Genomic DNA, 17,636 nt, shown 5'->3' on the forward strand with positions numbered 1-17,636 from the left:
TTTCATGCGATTCCCTAGAGTTTTTCCCCTTGGTTTCCATATATGAATTTAAATTCAAATAACTTGAAATTCTAAAAAATGATAATGCGCGCTAGATATTTTCTGTACTCATTTAAAGTATTGCTGTACATGTTTTTTTTTATTTAAAAGTACCTAACTGTATAAACGAGGTTTTATGTAGGTGTGTTTTTATTGGTATTCATTTCCTTTTTGTGCCATTGATTTGTTATTATTCTTTTTAAAGTGTTTTATATCAAGTTAAACATATTGTATTATTTTTTTAGATGAAGAATTTACCGTATTCAGAGAAATAACCATTAAAAAGATTTTATGTAAGGTGCATTTTTTTAAAAATTAATTTAAAGACACGTTTAGCCTGTTATAAGAAGGTAGTTAGAAGCATTAATGCAATATTTTTTTTAAACAACTAAGAGTTCAATATAAAAATCAGATACGTGTTATAATTGCCAAAGTGACGTGGATGTAAGCAACTACAGGTCGGGACGGCCTTCAACAATAAACGAAACCCATACCATATAGTAACGTATGAAATGCCCCAACATGACCAGATATGAGGCAATTCAAACGGGAAAAAACCATCTATGATAAATATAGGCAACAGTAGCTACAGGTCACTGGACGGCCTTTAACAATAAACGAAATCCGTACCATATAGTGACATATAAAAGGTCCTGACATGACAAAATGTGAAGCAATTCATACGGGAAAACCCAACTTTGAATGTGACCTACCGAATTACACATATCACCGGGTTTGTACTTGCATGAGCAACACGACGGGTTCTCCATGTGAAGCAGGATCTGCTTACCCTTCGGGAGCACCTGCGATCACCCCCAGTTTTTGGTGGGGTTCGTGTTGCTTAATCTTTGGTGTTTTCTATGTTATTTTGTGTACTGTTGTTTGTCTGTTTGTCTTCTTTTTTTAGCCATGGCATTGTCAGTTTATTTTCGACTTTGAGTTTGAATGTCCCTTTGGTATCTTTCGCCTCTCTTTAACAAATGTAGGCAACAGTATCTCGATTAAGAAGGCAAATAAAGGTAACACACAACAACTGACGGCATCGCACGAACTCCAAAAGGAGCAATATCCAGTGCGTCGTCAGGGTAAGTTTCTCCTGCTATGCATACATCAATCGACATTGTTATCCACACCCAGTCAAAATGTCACAATCGGACCATGACACAATCGGCAAAATCACAGGCCAGACGACCACTCTAGTATCCAATATATAAAACTTCGAAAACATGTCCATTAATGGTAACATATTGTTGTGTGTTACCTTTATTTGCCTTCTTAATCGAGATACTGTTGCCTACATTTGTTAAAGAGAGGCGAAAGATACAAAAGGGACATTCAAACTCAAAGTCGAAAATAAACTGGCATTAATTAATTAATGCCAAAAGGAAGCAAATTTTACCTATTGTGTCTGTTTGTTTTGTTCACGCATCGTTGTCAATATACTGGAATTTGATGCGACTGTCATACAAGTGAGAGGTTTAGCTAGCTATAAAACCAGGTTCAATCCACCATTTTCTACATAAGAAAATGCCTGTTCCAAGTCAGGAATATGACAGTTGTTATCCATTCGTTTGATGTGTTTGAACTTTTGATTTTGCCATTTGATTGGGGACTTTCCTTTTTGAATTTTCCTCGGAGTTCAGTGTTTTTGTGATTTTACTTTTTTCTTGTGAGTTGTGTGTTCGAACACATTTGCAATGATGACCGTATAAACATTATCTAGTGTAGATTTCAGTCGTTCTTTCGCATTACTCAGTTGAAGCAGTGTTTGTGTAAGGAAAACACCCCTGCTAATGAAGTCCGTATAGTGTGAGCATGCACGAGCATAACGTATGAATTGAAATATGGTAAACGCTATACGATGGAGCAGGGGGTATGTTGCTGCTAAGAAATGGTAAGGTGACAATTGGAAAGTTGATCAGTGATAATATCGAAGAAAAGACCAAGATATAAAGCAGACCTTTTAGATTCGGTAGTAAATTAATCTCAAGTTCATTGAGATATATGAGATGCAAGCACTCACTAAAATGTGGGTTTTTGAGTTACAGGACATCATCAATATATCTAATATGTTATACTCAACTATATCAGTCCTATTCAGGACCGATAACTTTGTCGATAAATATTGGCGGGGATACAATGTTGAAATGTTTAACATTTTTTTGTTTACAACTTAAAATTTCACTATTGATTGCTTTAAACATTGAATTTAAAAAAAAAAAAAATGACAAAAATCATATGCAATGAAGTCTCGTTTAATTTTCTATGAAATAAAAAAATCGATTAAATATAAAATTTGAATAAGAGTATTTTTTTTTAAACAATTATCGTGAAACATTAATATTTGGATATTTTATTTCAGCAAAAATCAACTTATCAAAGAATTTTTCATAATATTCATATTTTCTTAAAGTTCTGTATGATATATATTTCTTCGGTAGTGTGCACAGGGAAGAGAATTATATATGTGTACATTTAAGAAAACTTGTTTATATCACTGAAACTAAACTCTGGAAATACATGTGTACACATGATGTTAATGTCACCTGGTGGCTTTTGGTTTGACACGATACCTTTACATAACCTGACAATTTGTTGCTATGTAACATTATAATCTGAGTTAACCTGTTCGTATATTGGTCAAATTCGTCATAGAAAATTTAAAAGGACATTTACTTTAATAGGTACAGAGCATTTATTTATTGTTATGCATGTTGGTTTTTTTTCTCTCCAGGCGAACATATTTTTTTTCTAAAAAGAATATTTTATTTTTCTATATAAAGATAAATTATACAGAAAAAAGGGAAACCAATCTTTAAAATAATGAAAAATATTTTTCTTACAAATTTCAGTTGGAACATTTTTTTCACTTCACATTTGAAATAATTTATTTTTTTATCAAGAAATTTAGAAATCAAACATATCAGAATTATATTAACGAACAGAAGCAGCACACATTCTGCATGAAAATTACAAGATGTATAAAAATACATGCGACACTTCCAAACACATCCGCCATTTTGAAAAATCCCGAAAAATTCACTTTTTCAAATCGATGTGGGACGTAATTTCCCCTCGATTTAAACTATTTTAGTCCCCGATGGTATCATCAGCTCGGTAGTCAGTACTTCGGTACTGACATGATTTATAACAAATTATCTAAAATTGCCCGTTTATAAATTTTGAAATACATTTGTACTACAGAAACTAAGGTTTCAACTCCCTCAGGCAAAGTTGGCCTTGGTTGGATTTGGCTATTTTGGAGGTCCTTTTTGGTTTATAGCTCTTCAACGTTTTCGGTCCTTATACATCCTTGGCTTTCACATATTCGGCTTTGAGCGTTCCTGATGAAGGTAAATCCAGAAAAGCGCTTCGGTCGCATGAAATTTATATCGTGATGTTTTCATTTTTTAGGTAGAATATTTCGCCAGATATATATTTTAATATTCTCAATCGAGTTGCAAAGTATTATTTTTATTTACGGAATTTGTGAATTTGATGTAAAAGTAGACATGGGGTCGGTAGATTTACCATTGAGTCAACGGGGAAATAACGAGAATAAGTACGATTCTCCAGGGACATAATTTAATCAAAAATTAAACTGTCAGAACAAACATTTTTAGGTAGAATTATTTTTGAATACTAAGGATATAGTTGCAAAAGTTAGAAAACGGGTCAGATTAATGAGAAAATTGAACTTTATTGAAGCACCTATGCATTTTATATGGGACAAAATGACACAGAAAGGCGACTCGCTACGTCACCAAATAACGTGATGTCTTACTAAGTTGGATATGGAAATTAAAGACCTTTGCAAGATGTTACAAAACAAGATACGAAAAACAAACCAACTGAATTACATAGTCCTGCATTTGGACAGGCGCTAAAGAATGCGATAGGGTAAACATGTTCTTGAGAGCTCAACCCTTACATTAACTGTGACAAGAGTGTGAACATACAAGTTGGAAGATAGGCGAAAGATACTAAGTCGAAAACAAAATGAAAATGTCATAGCAGAAAACGAAACACAACGAAAAGACAAACAACAGTACATAAAACACAACATAGAAAACTAAAGACTGAGTAACACGAACTCCACCAAAAACCGGGGATGATCTCAGGTACTCCGGAAGGGTAGAGCAGACCCTGTTCCACTTGTGGCCCCCGTCCTGTTGCTCATGTTAATACAAACCCGGTGATAACTCTAATTCGGTAGGTCACATTCGAGAAAAAGAAGACGGGATTGTTGGTACGACAATTGGAACATATCTGTCGTCATCTGTGAAACAGATATTCCATAACGGTCAACCTACTCAGCAGATTGGTGCAAAGCATAAAAACAAAGACATAAAGTACCGACCTAAGAGTGCTCGCAGTTATTTAAAGCTAGTTCAAAGTCAATTGACAATATAAACAATATTGAACTGTCAACCAAGTCGTGATGGTGACCATTAATCTTATGAAGTTTGGATTTCAGTCGTTTTTTCTCATAACTCTTATGGAACAATTTTTGTATCAGGACCACATGTCTGTTTATGAAGTCGATATTGTGTGAAAAAAATAAAAACAACACGTTTTAAATTTCATGCGTCCGAAGGTTTTTTCTGGATTTATCTTCATCAGGAACGCTCAAAGCCGAAAGTTTAAAAGCCAAGAATGTATAATAAACTAAACAGTTGAAGAGCTATATGACGAAAAAGGACCTAATAAAATAGCCAAATTTATCTACGGTCAACTTTGCCTGAGGGAGTTGAAACCTTAGTTTCCTATAAACGTATTTTCTTGTGGACATGCACAAGCATATTACGGATTAATTGAGATATGCATACGTCATACGATGAAGCAAAGTGTATGTTATTGCAAATGAAAAGATGACAATTGGGAAATTAAAATCATCACGTTCGTCATAGATTCAATTTGAAGTCGTCCAGAAAAGATAAAGATATAAAGCTGACCATTTAGTTTTGGTAATACCCTTAATCTCAAGTTCACTGGGGTATATGAGTTTTTTTCAGGTTTTTTGCTATGGCATTGTCAGTCTGTTTCGACTTGTGAGTTTGGATATCCCTTTGGTATCTTTCGTCTCTCTTTTTATTCATTTGATAGTAATCATGTGTTGTTGCCAATTTCGACACAAATAGTGTGAATTTCTGTTAATTTATCTTTACAATAAAGGGCCATTATGTGAGATAAAATTAAAAAGGCAAAATTCTAATTTAACTGGACAGTTAATCTAGATGAGTGAGTTTTATTTCACCTAATAATTGAGTCTTTGGGTGTGCTTTTACCTAAATGTATAAGAAAAGAATATCTCACTTTAACGTGGTCGGTAAAATAGGGTACAATTTCCTGTCAATCTTTGCAGAAGGTAATATATTTTTGACGATTAAGACAGATACTAGTAATGCATACTTTAAAGGTTTCTTTTGTCGTATGACACACCTTGGGGTGTCAGAATTGCACTACGGACTGTCTTTCCTTCAATCGATTCTAACACCCCTCTGTGTGTTATACGACAAAAAAGCCTTAACATATGCATTATCTATACATAAATATCCTTCAAAGATGTAAACAACAACAGATCACTCAAATGACGGCCTTCACATACCATATATTATGTTCTCAGATGCTAAAGTAGCTGGTTTCGACTTAAAGAACAAGTTAGGGATGTATAAATACCCTGCTACGTCCGGTCTGTGTTTTTGTTAGATGTTTTTCTGCTTTTATCGATCTGATGAGTTTAGCCCTTTTCAACTGATTTTTATTGTTTATACTTATGTTGTACTGTAATACCACTGTCCCATGTTAGGGGAGGGTTGAGCACACACAAACATGTTTAAACCCGCCACATTCTTTATGTACCTGTCACAAGGCAGAAGCCTGTAGTTTAGTGGTTGTCGTCTGTCACATTTGTTTTTTTTTGTATATTGTTTTGTCATGAATAAGGCCGTTAGTCTTCTCATTTGAATTTTTTCATATCGGGGTCTTTTATTGCCGACTATAAGGTATGGGTTTTTCTCATTGTTGAAGGCCGTACGGTAGCCTATAGTTGCTTACATCCACATCATTTGAACTTTTGTGGATATTTTTCTCATTGGCAATCATACCACATCTCCTTCTTTTTTTAAAGACGGAAAAGCTGTTCTTTCATTTATATATGAACCATTGACTTTTGAATATAAAAAAGGTGGTACAGTGGTTATCAACATTTATTCTAAAAATAGAAGGATCTTCCTACCTATACGCTTCACTATAATGCCGTAAATCAAATGATTCATTCATAGTTTCGTATATACATTTAAGCTTTAGCCATGTTTTTGCATATTTTACAGATAAAACGTCATACCTGATATAATTCGTTATAGTTTCATAATCTATTTTACAGTTTAGCTATATATTCTGAAAAGGGAAAACAAAACTATGAAAATGGGCCACAGGACAAGGGCCTTGTTTTGTTGCATTATAACTTTGAAGCGACCTGTTTAGTGGACTGTATTGACTTGTTTGTTTCGTTCGGATACTGTCTGATTCTCTCGTTTTCTCAATGAATAATTCAAAGTTTGGTGACTATGTTAAACGCATCCATCCCATCGATCTTGAAATAAAGGATTCAACAAATACAGGGCTGCCTCATATTTTGACTTACATCTAGATATTGATAATGAGGTTCGGTTGAGAACAAAACTTTACGACAAAAGAAATGATTTCAGCTTCCCAATTGTTAATTTTCCATTTCTATGATGACGACTGATATCTCCATTGTCGTGTAACACAATCCCGTTCTCATTTCCTTGAATGTGTAATACCAAATTAGTCTTATCACCGGGTTTATATTTACATGAGTGACACGACGGTTGCCACATGGGAAGTAGATCTGCTTACCCTTATAGAGCGCCTAGATCACCCTTAGTTTTGTTTTCTATATTGTTTGTGGTTTTTTTCTAACGCGTGTGTATATTTCAAATTTTTATATTCAGCCAAGCTTTAGGATTAGAAAATTTACATGATCGATGTTTCACGAATTTCCTGATGTCTTTGGTTAGGTAAGAGTCATTCACCTATCCGCTGTGTGATGCATACTTTCTTAATATCATTGGTTATTATATTTAATAGGAGTAACACAACGATTGTTTTATGTGAAGCATGATTTGCTAACCATTCCGGAAAACCTGCAATCAGCCCCGGCTTTTGGTGGGCTTCGTGTTGCTCATCCTGATGTTTTCTATTTTGTTTGAAATTTCTCGCCTCTCTTTTACATTAATACAAATCCTTGGTCTCCTTTTTGTCGTTTTGCAAAGTTTCTAAATATGACTATGAAAATCAGTACAGCTTAATCAATAAAAAAAGATTTTCTAATTTATTCAATCAGTATCAGTATCCTTCCCTTTTTTAGTTTTTTCATAAAATACACAAACCTTTTGATTTTAAACATATTTTAATTTTAAAACTGCTCAGCATTTGCACTGTTTGCTTTTCGTTCTAAAGGTTTAGTTAGAGGTTTCTCATTATTGTATTGGAGTGCCGCATAAACACACATCGATAACAGTGTCAATCCTATAAGAATATAAATGACCGATCCAATATAATATGCGCTATCGGATGGTAAATTTGCACCAACACCAATGGTACTGATTAATAAAAATACTACATATATAGCATCCATGTAGCTCACGTGTGTCAAAGACGAATATATTATGCTTCCAATAAGTATATAAACTATTAAAATCGCCGTGGATATTATGAGAGGGATAATAGAGCCGTCATACTCTTTCACCACTGTATTTTCATATGCTTCGGTTTCTGTTAATATGTCAATTTTGTCACCTTTTTGTATATTGCGTCTATGTCGTGTAATTCGCTCCTTGCATCGTTTCTGCATAAGCAGACAAGTGACAAAGGAGGAAAGTTTCTTGCCAATGCCGGTAATGATTATTGCAGTTAGTGGTATACCTATTGCTGAAAAAATCATAACAAAGACTTTTCCTGGTACAGTTTGAGGAGTAATTTGACCATATCCTGCAATTGAAAACATGCATATTTTAACTATAACCTTAAGTACCTGAAATGTTTTATGACATCAAAATTGATTTTGATTTAACCCATCTTAGAATCGTGTGGAATGATCTGATACTTTTATATTTAGGGAGAAGGTATATTTTGGTGCTAATCTTTCTCTGCGAATACGGGAAAATATAAAGCCATAATTAATCACAGTTTCAAAATAAAAGCTATCCTCAAATTAAAGTATAAGCTGAAGCATGATGGTACATTTTTTATGGGGACATCATGAGAAAGACTTGTCAGTTTTCCAGCAAAATTAGATAATTACAGAAACTGTTTGACGGAATAAACATATCGGTCTCCAAAAATAAGCTTGAACGAAAACACAAAACACACTTCTCTTGTGAATATTTGTTCGGGCAAGTGTTGTGCTGTATATTATTTCTACAGATAAAAGAAGAATGTGTCTGAGGACACAAATGCCCCCATCAAGTTTTGCAGTTTTCCAAGTTTAAAAAGGCATAACTCTAGAACGGTAAATGACTCATAACCCAAATTCGAACTCTCTCTGTGTGTTGTGATTCGTAGCATTGTGTATGAGGCAAACTTAAGTTAGAGTGCGGTAACGAAAATGGAACGGACGGACGGAAAGACAGAAAGTCGGAAGGACGGACAGACGAGCTGTCAAGAGTAACACTTAATGCCCCCGTCGCTTACGGCGGGGCATAAAAATAGGTCACACGTTGAAGAATGGATGTATTTTTCTAATTTTACTGTAATACTGTCATTTCATGGCGATGTAATACTGTAATTTTAAACTTAAGTTCATAAGTTCAACGGATTATTCTTCTTATTAACTAAATATATAAATTCTGAAATGTATTTTTTTTTCTGCCAAAATGACCCTGGATTGTTACTTCTCCATTGTGAATGGCTTGTGATATGTTAAGAGAAATAAGAAGATGTGGTATGAATGCCAATGAAACAACTCTCCATCCAAGTCACTATGTGTAAAAAGTAAACAATTATAGGTCAAAGTACGGCATTCAACACGGAGACTTGGCTCACACCGAACAGCAAGCTATAAAGGGCCCCAAAATGACCAGTGTAAAACAATTCAAACAGGAAAACCAACGGTCTAATCTATATAAAAAACGAAAAACGAGAATTCGCATCAATCTTTAAAGTAATTGTTGAAAATATTTCATTACTATATTTTTGTGTCAATTATACTTCAATTGCCAAAGTAATGAATAAAATTATAGTTGTTAAAATCTGGTAACAAGTTAATTATCGCGACTCCTTGTCGTAAACTACAATGACTCGATACTAATGTTGAAATTGATATCAAGACTTTTGGTGTTGTTCAATTGGAGTTTAGGTCACAACAAATAATGAACTCCGAAAACATAGTGAGAAGACTGTATGATGTATAGCTTATAATTTAAAACTTGTTTCTATATATCACACATTCAAAATATCATACACATTTAAAAGTCCACAAAGGGCATTTAATCTTATAAGTCCTTAAAAAGTGTTTTAATAACCATAAATAGGCTTTTATTTCATGTTTTTTTAAAGAAGGGGACGATAAAAAAAATCCTGCATTAGTTGATTTCGTACCGAACACCATGTTAGTTAGGAATGGGAATTATCGATGTAAATATACTTTCTTGTCTAACAAAGATGTTGTTGCGGGATAGTTTTGAATATGCCCTTAATTCATTGCAAATTTAATATGAAATACTTGTCCAGCAACTCGTGCGCGTTGATTACCATTACAATCCATCTTGGCTTACTTCAAATAAAGAAAAAAAATACGTAGAAAGTAAAATAACTCATAATCAGTCACACTTTGTTTGATATCAACATTTTTGTTTATCAGTATAAATGTTTTTATGAGGGTGTGGATGGGGGCTTACAGAATAGAGAATAATTGGCAAAAAATATAAAGAAAATTAAATTATAATGAGTTGCAAAAATATAAAGAATAGAGAAAAATGGCATAAAATATTAAAGAATACAGAAATGAGGGACCCCTATCAAGACCCTCTTCTATGTTTGTAAAATATCCAGGAAGTAAATCATAGAAATAAAGTTTATTAATGGTTATCGATGAGATGTCAATAGTAACATTTGAACTCACTTGAATTTAAATACTTGTCAATATTAAAATAGAAATTTTCGGATTGTCAAGTGATGATTGCTATAATCGTCATCTTTATCACGAGAAAAATTCAAAACGTTGCAGACTCTACATAATGTCGATTCTTATTATGACTGATTGATGATTGCTTCACGCCACATCAGCTATTTCATGTATTTTAATTCCGCGTATATTGAAATATAGTGCATATATACATACCTATTGTTGTTATCATTGCAACAAAGAAGAAAAGCGTTTCCCAGTAATTCAACGTGTTATCGTCCACATTTTCGTACTGCTTTTGAAGTATGATTCCAGAATCATTGCACCATATCAGCTTATTTAAAATCATGTTTATATCTCCATTTTCATTGTTATTTCTATTATGATTTTCAATGTGCAGATATACTGCAGCACTCGTTAAAGTATACACACATAATATAAAAACAATACCTGGTGGCGACTTGGTGATACTCAGAAGTCGTTTTATGTAAACATTGACCTCACACTTCATGCTGAAATACTAGAATTCTATCAAATCTTTCCAACATGAATTGGATATACCTGTGATTACCACTGACATAGTTTAAATAGATTATCGACACACTTGAATAATCCGACTCTACGTGACAGCCAACTATATACTAGCACATTGAGAAAAAAATGTTGAAAGAACTGGTAATAAATTGTTAAATATCGTAAACGCACCCCTGTAACTTTAGAGATCAACATTCGAGAAAAATCAGCATAATTTTACAACAGTAGCCTACATAGGAGATACCTTTGTTCTATTTATAGATTGATTCATAGAAGCGGAACGTATTTTGAAAGGTAGAAAAAATATGTCACATTGATCAGTATTGACTTACCATGAAAGAGGTCATGTTAAAACGTTTACGTACTAAACAAACCTAAATAGTTTCGTAGGGTTCATCTTTTATCGGTCATGGTAACAGTCGCGAGACCTGTTCAATTATAACTAAAACAATAAAAAAAGATAAAGAAAAGGGATTTTTTGTTGCCTACACTAGTACCATTAACGTTCTTTTGCTTTTATGGAACACTTAAAATTGATTTCTAAATGCAGTGATTGGAAATCTATTTTTAATTTTCGTAAGTTGAATACATTTATATTAAAAGCATTTTCATTTTTAGATTTGAAATGTTAAAAAAACAGACAATTTAAAATCAAAATGTTATTTTTTGTGTCCACGTGCCATGACTAGTGTATACGTGCAGTATGGCCATTAATTGTATGAATATAATCTCGTCATAGATATCACGATTAAAAATTGTGTATGTCAGACGCCCGTTTCGCCTACAAAAGATTCATCAGTGACGCTCAAACCAAAAAGTTAAAAAGGCCAAATATAGTACGAAGTTGAAGAGCATTTAGGACCCAAATTTAAATGCCGAAGGTGTTACCAAGAACAGCTAAAATAGTCTATTCCTGGGGTACAATATCCTTTATATTTAAAAAAAAAGTTTAATGAACAGTTAATTTACAATACTTGTTTATTTATTTTGTTTTTGGAATAAATATACACATTTAATTTATCCTACATTTTTTAAGTACTAGCTACTAACTTAAGTTGAAATGCTTGTGTGAAACTCGCCAAGGCATATATTTTTTTCCCGGCTGATAAGGCTGCTAACAATATCATTATTGTTTGACGTAAATTTTACATCGATATTCTACAAAAGGAAATCACGAATTCACCAACATGCCAACTGACTCTATTTTCGGAAAATGACATCTGTAACAAACATAAACTTTTAGCTACCTCTTTACAAGCAGAACCAAATACAATGAAAGTTCCAGCTATGTACTGGTTTCCGAAGCTGCACAAAACTCCTTTAAAAATATAGATTTATTTCGTCTTCAAGCCATTGTTCCACTACTAAAGTATCTATTCTACTTACTAGTACACCTGGTACAATCAAAAACCTGGTAATAAATTGTTCAAATAAGGCCTTTGAAAATAGTGGAATTAATTACTTTTGGAGTGTCAAAAATTCGTTTGAAGTACTTGATAAATTGCATGCTTATATTGGTGATTTCGAATCTGTTCAAAGTTTTGATTTTTCTACCCTATATACCACGTTGCCTCATAATCTTATTAAGAAAAAATTCACACACCTGATTAAATGGGCATTTAAAAAGTCGGAATGCGAATATATATGTTCAAACTCTTTTAGGTCATTTTTTAGTAACAACAAACAAAAGAACTATGTCAATTGGACCTGCTTTGATACTATAACTGCCCTTGAATTTTTACTAGATGACATTTTTGTTCGCTATGGAGATTTCGTATATCGTCAGGTTATCGGAATTCCCATGGAGACTAACTGTGCACCACTTATTGCGGACCTGTTTCTGTATTGTTATGAGTTACAATTTATGACTAAAATCAGCAAAGACCCATCGAAACAACATCTGATTAAAAAATTTAATATCACTTTTAGATATTTAGATGATATATTGGCTTTTAATTATGACGACGTCAGTATGTACACCGAAGAGATTTATCCTGCCAAACTGACTTTAAATAAAGCTAATACTAACAATGAACACTGCCCTTTCCTGGACCTTGATATCTTTATTTTTAACGGGAAGCTTAATACCAAAATTTATGATAAAAGAGATGATTTTTCATTTCCTATTGTTAATTACTAGTATCCATTTTTAGATGATGACGTTCCCTTGTCGCCATCTTATGGTGTTTATATATCTCAACTTGTTCGATTCGTTCGTGTATGTAACAACGTATTTGATTTCACCTAAAGAAATCTCTGTATTACTGAAAAATTATTACATCAGGGTTTTCGATATCACAAACTAGTCAAAACATTTACTAAATTTTATCATCGGTACAAGGACATCATTCGTAAATATAAATCAACATGCAGACATCTTACACGTTCAGGTATTTCACATCCAATATTTTATGGAAATATTCTTTACAAAGCACAAAAATGTCGGCATTCACCTCAAAAGCTAACCAAACCTTTAAACAGACTTATTCGGAAAGGATATAGTTACGATAATGTTGTCAAGTCATTCAGGATTGCATATTTTGGTATTAATATTTATTCACTCATAGGGTCTTTGCATCGGAAATAAACACATTTATTCTAAAACCAGTTGTTGGCATGATACGGATTATGTTCTTCTCGTATATTTTATGATGGTATGATACTAAACCCCTAACTGGAGGGATTGTACTTGATTTTCATATGATGAAAACATAATCTTTCAATCAGTTTAATTGAGGTCTGGAGCTGGCATGTCAGTAACTGCTAGTAGTCCTTTGTTCATTTATGTATCATTGTTATTTTGCTAAGTTTCTTTTGTTACCTATTCTGACATCGGACTCGGACTTCTTTTAAACTGAGTTTTACTGTGCGTATTGCTAAGTGTTTCTTCATTCTACATTGGCTAGAGGTATAGGGAGAGGGTTGAGATCTCACAAAACATGTTTAACCCCGCCGCATTTTTGCGCCTGTCCCAAGTCAGGAGCCTCTGGCCTTTGTTAGTCTTGTATGTTTTTCTAATTTTAGTTCATTTATATGTTTTGGAGTTTAGTATGACGTCCATTACACTGAACTAGTACACAATTTTATTTAGGGGCCAGCTGAAGACCACCTCCGGGTGCGGGATTTTCTCGCCGCGTTGAAGACCCATTGGTGGCCTTCGGCTGTTGTCTGCTCTTTGGACGGGTTGTTGTCTCTTTGACATATTCCCCATTTCCACTCTCAATTTTATATTGTGATTATATGACAATCTAACATTTATCATGGGATAATATAAGTCCATCAAGACCTACAATGAAAACTAAAGATTGAGTAACATAAACCAAACCATAAAACGGTAATGAAACTCAAATCCTTCCTGAGGGTATGTAGTTCCAGTTTCAGTAATGACACGCGTAGTGTTGCTCATTGCAAGTACAAAAATCAGTTATTAGTGGCATTTATTGATGTCACAATCGAGGAAAAGAGGCGTCTGTAAAACGTTTCCTAAAAACTCTTACATAAGGTATTTGGCTTTCGATTGGATTGCACAGTAAAGATTGAAATATTAAGAAGCAGAAAAAAAAAATATTGTCGAAGCTTTACTTTACATAAATTGTTCGCACTTTAGAGGTGTGATTGGGCGTTTAAAAATTTCGTATCTTTATCTTATTCTATTTGAAATAATACACTTACAAATACAATGGCAAATGTCTTAGGTAGTTATTTTCATGAATAAGGTCATCGTATTCATCTTTTGCAATTATAACATCTTTTTCTAAGAACAAAATATCAAAAATATGGAACGCCACAGCTGTCATATGTGGAACTCTGATATTACTTTATGTTGTTCTATTATTACTTGATGATTAGTTTGTCTTTACATAATATGGTTTTGACATTACGTAATGATGTTTTGATATAACTCAATATGAAATAGTCATTACATAATGATATTTCGATATTACATGATATGGTTTCGTATTGATTTGATATAGTTTTGTCATTACTTAATATGGTTCTGTCATTACTCGATGTGGTTTCACCATTGTTTAATGTGGTTATGTCATTAGGCAATGTGGTTTTAACATAATTGATGTGTATGTGACATAACGTAATGTAGTTGTTTCATTACATGATGTGGTTTTGTTATTTCGTAATGATGATTTGTCAATTCTTTATATGGCTTTAACATTACGTAATGATGTTTAAAAATTTGACGATTTTACACTACATGATGTGATTTTTCAGTATTTGATGTGTTCATGTTACTCTTTGATGTGGTTATCCCATTACTCCTACGAGGTAAAACCACGTGACCATTTTGGAAAAAATATGTTCTATTCTTAGACTGATTTCCATATGTCGTTTGTGTAATGCGCTTTGGATGAGTACCGCTATTCATTAAGTTAAAGTTCAAATTAAAATTCAAGTTGTTGTTCATAATTATTTGGTATGAAAAATGGGAACGACAGACAAAATTAAGAAAAAAAGTACTAAAACATTTACAGTAATTCGGACATAAGGGGGATATGCCAATACCACTTGCCGGTTTTTCCTTAGTTCTCGAATGGAAGCAGTATTATAATAAGTTCGTAAATGATTCCAAGGAACACTGCTTTATCTTGGTCTTGAAGAATAACTCCTATACAAGTTTTATAACAATTCATGGAGATTTACAAATTTATCATGTCAAAATAGTTTAATTCGGTAATATTCAATGCAAAAAAAAAAACCTTATATAGAAATAAAAAAAAATGTGGTATGATTGCCAATGAGACAACTCTCAACCACATACCAAATGAAATAGAAGTTAACATATATGTGTGACTGTATGGACTTTAAGAATGAGCAAAATTCATACCACATAGTAAGCTTAAAAAGGTCTCGAAATGAAAAATGTAAAAACAATTCAAACTAGAAACCAAACTATCTAAATGATGAAGACGCCGACGATACTACCGACGACGGCATATAGGTTTGTTGTATCTCACTGTCGCTAAATTATTGTCGCATGTACGACACAAATCAAAAGACTTGTACTGTATTTTCAACAAATGAGACACTGTAAATCAACTCCCACTAAAGTTAAAGGGAAATGGGTTGGGGTTGGGGGGGGATATAAGCAACAAAGCATCAATTCTATAAAATAAGAATTCTCCGGTTTTTTTTTAGCGTATATGTTCATTTGAACATATAAATTTTAAACTTTTTTTTATTCATTGCAGTTTCTGATATACCACGCAGTAATTGAATTTTTTTTTTGAAATATCTGTTTCACAGGTGACGACGGATAGGTTCCAGTTGTCGTTACCAAAATCCCGTCATCTTTTCCTCGAATGTTAACTACCAAATAAAACCAAATTACTGGGTTTGTACTTTCACGAATAAGACACGGGTGCCACAAGTTGAGCAGAATCCGCTTACCCTTCCAAAGCACCCGAGATCATGCTGATGGATTTATGTTACCCAGTCATACTGATCTATTGAGTTGAGCCAGTCAAAACTGTTTTTACATTTTCTTATTATGCTGTGCTATAATACACTAGGTTAGGTTATGGTTTAGCGCTTACATACATGTTAAACTCCGCCGCGTGCACTTTCTTAAAATGCTTGCCCCAAGTCAGGAGCCTCTAGTTCAATGGTTGTCGTTGTTTCATGTGTGTCATATTTGTTTTTCCTAGATTGCTTAGCTATAAACTAGACCGTCAGTTTTCTCGTTTGAATTGCTTCATATTTTCACGTGGTGGTCTTTTGTGGCCGACTATACGGTGTGTTGAAGGATGTTAGGTTGCATATGATTGCTTGCATCCACTGCATTTAAACTATGGTGGACAATTTTCTCATTGGCAATCACACCACATCTAACTTTATTTCAATTTCTATGTTGTGTTTTGTAAGCTGTAAAATTGTTTATCTTTTGTACGCATTCCTACCCCTGAACCCTCTTTTCTGAAGCTCGAGCAAAAGCCCTTGATCCGCGATAAAAAAAAATAGAACTCATATTAGATAACTCGAATTTCAACTCTTCATCGTAATCTAAATGAGACTCAAATAAGGGTTTACCTCGAACTCTACGTCAAAAGGTGACTCAAATTTAAAGTTGAAGTCCATTTGTAATTCGGAACTCTATTTTTAAATGTGACTCAAACTCGAAGTTCAACTCGAAATTTGGTATGTGGTTGACAGTTGTCTCATTGGCAATCATACCACATTTCTTGATTTCTATATAAGGATTTTTTTAGTGCATTGAATATTACCGAATTAAACTGTTTTGGCATGATAAATTTGTAAACCTCCATGAATTTTTATAAAACTTGTATAGAAGTTATTCTTCAAGATCAAGATAAAAGCATCTACAGAAAAACATTTTTTCTCCGTTAAGTGTACCGGTTAATGTACAGTCAGTCAACATTACGCTTTTACACTGACAGCAGAATTATCCGGCGAGACACAGGGTTAATAAGAATCTTTGATTTATTTATTAATTTACAGCTTCCATTTGAGATCTTAAGGAAAAAACTGCAGGACCAAATGGTTTGGGATATGTCCGAATTACTGTTAATTTTTTAGCACTTTTTTTCTTATTTTTGTCTGTCGTTCCTCCTTTTCATACCAAATAACTCCGAACAACAACTTGAACTTTAATTTGAACTTTAACTTAATGGATAGCGGTACTCATCCAAAGCGCATTACACATGCGACATATGGAAATCGGTCTAAAAATAAAACATATTTTTTCCGAAGTGGTCACGTGGTTTTACCTCATCAAGTAGTAATGGGATAACCACATCAAAGAATGACAGAACCACATCAAATACTGAAACCAACACATCATGTAGTGTAAAATCGTCAAATTTTGAAACATCATTACGTAATGTAAAAGCCATATAAATAATTGGCAAATCATCATAACGAAATAACAAAACCACATCAT

This window comes from Mytilus californianus, unplaced genomic scaffold, assembly GCF_021869535.1.
Source record: "Mytilus californianus isolate M0D057914Y unplaced genomic scaffold, xbMytCali1.0.p SCAF_3, whole genome shotgun sequence".
NCBI classification, from domain to species: domain Eukaryota; kingdom Metazoa; phylum Mollusca; class Bivalvia; order Mytilida; family Mytilidae; genus Mytilus; species Mytilus californianus.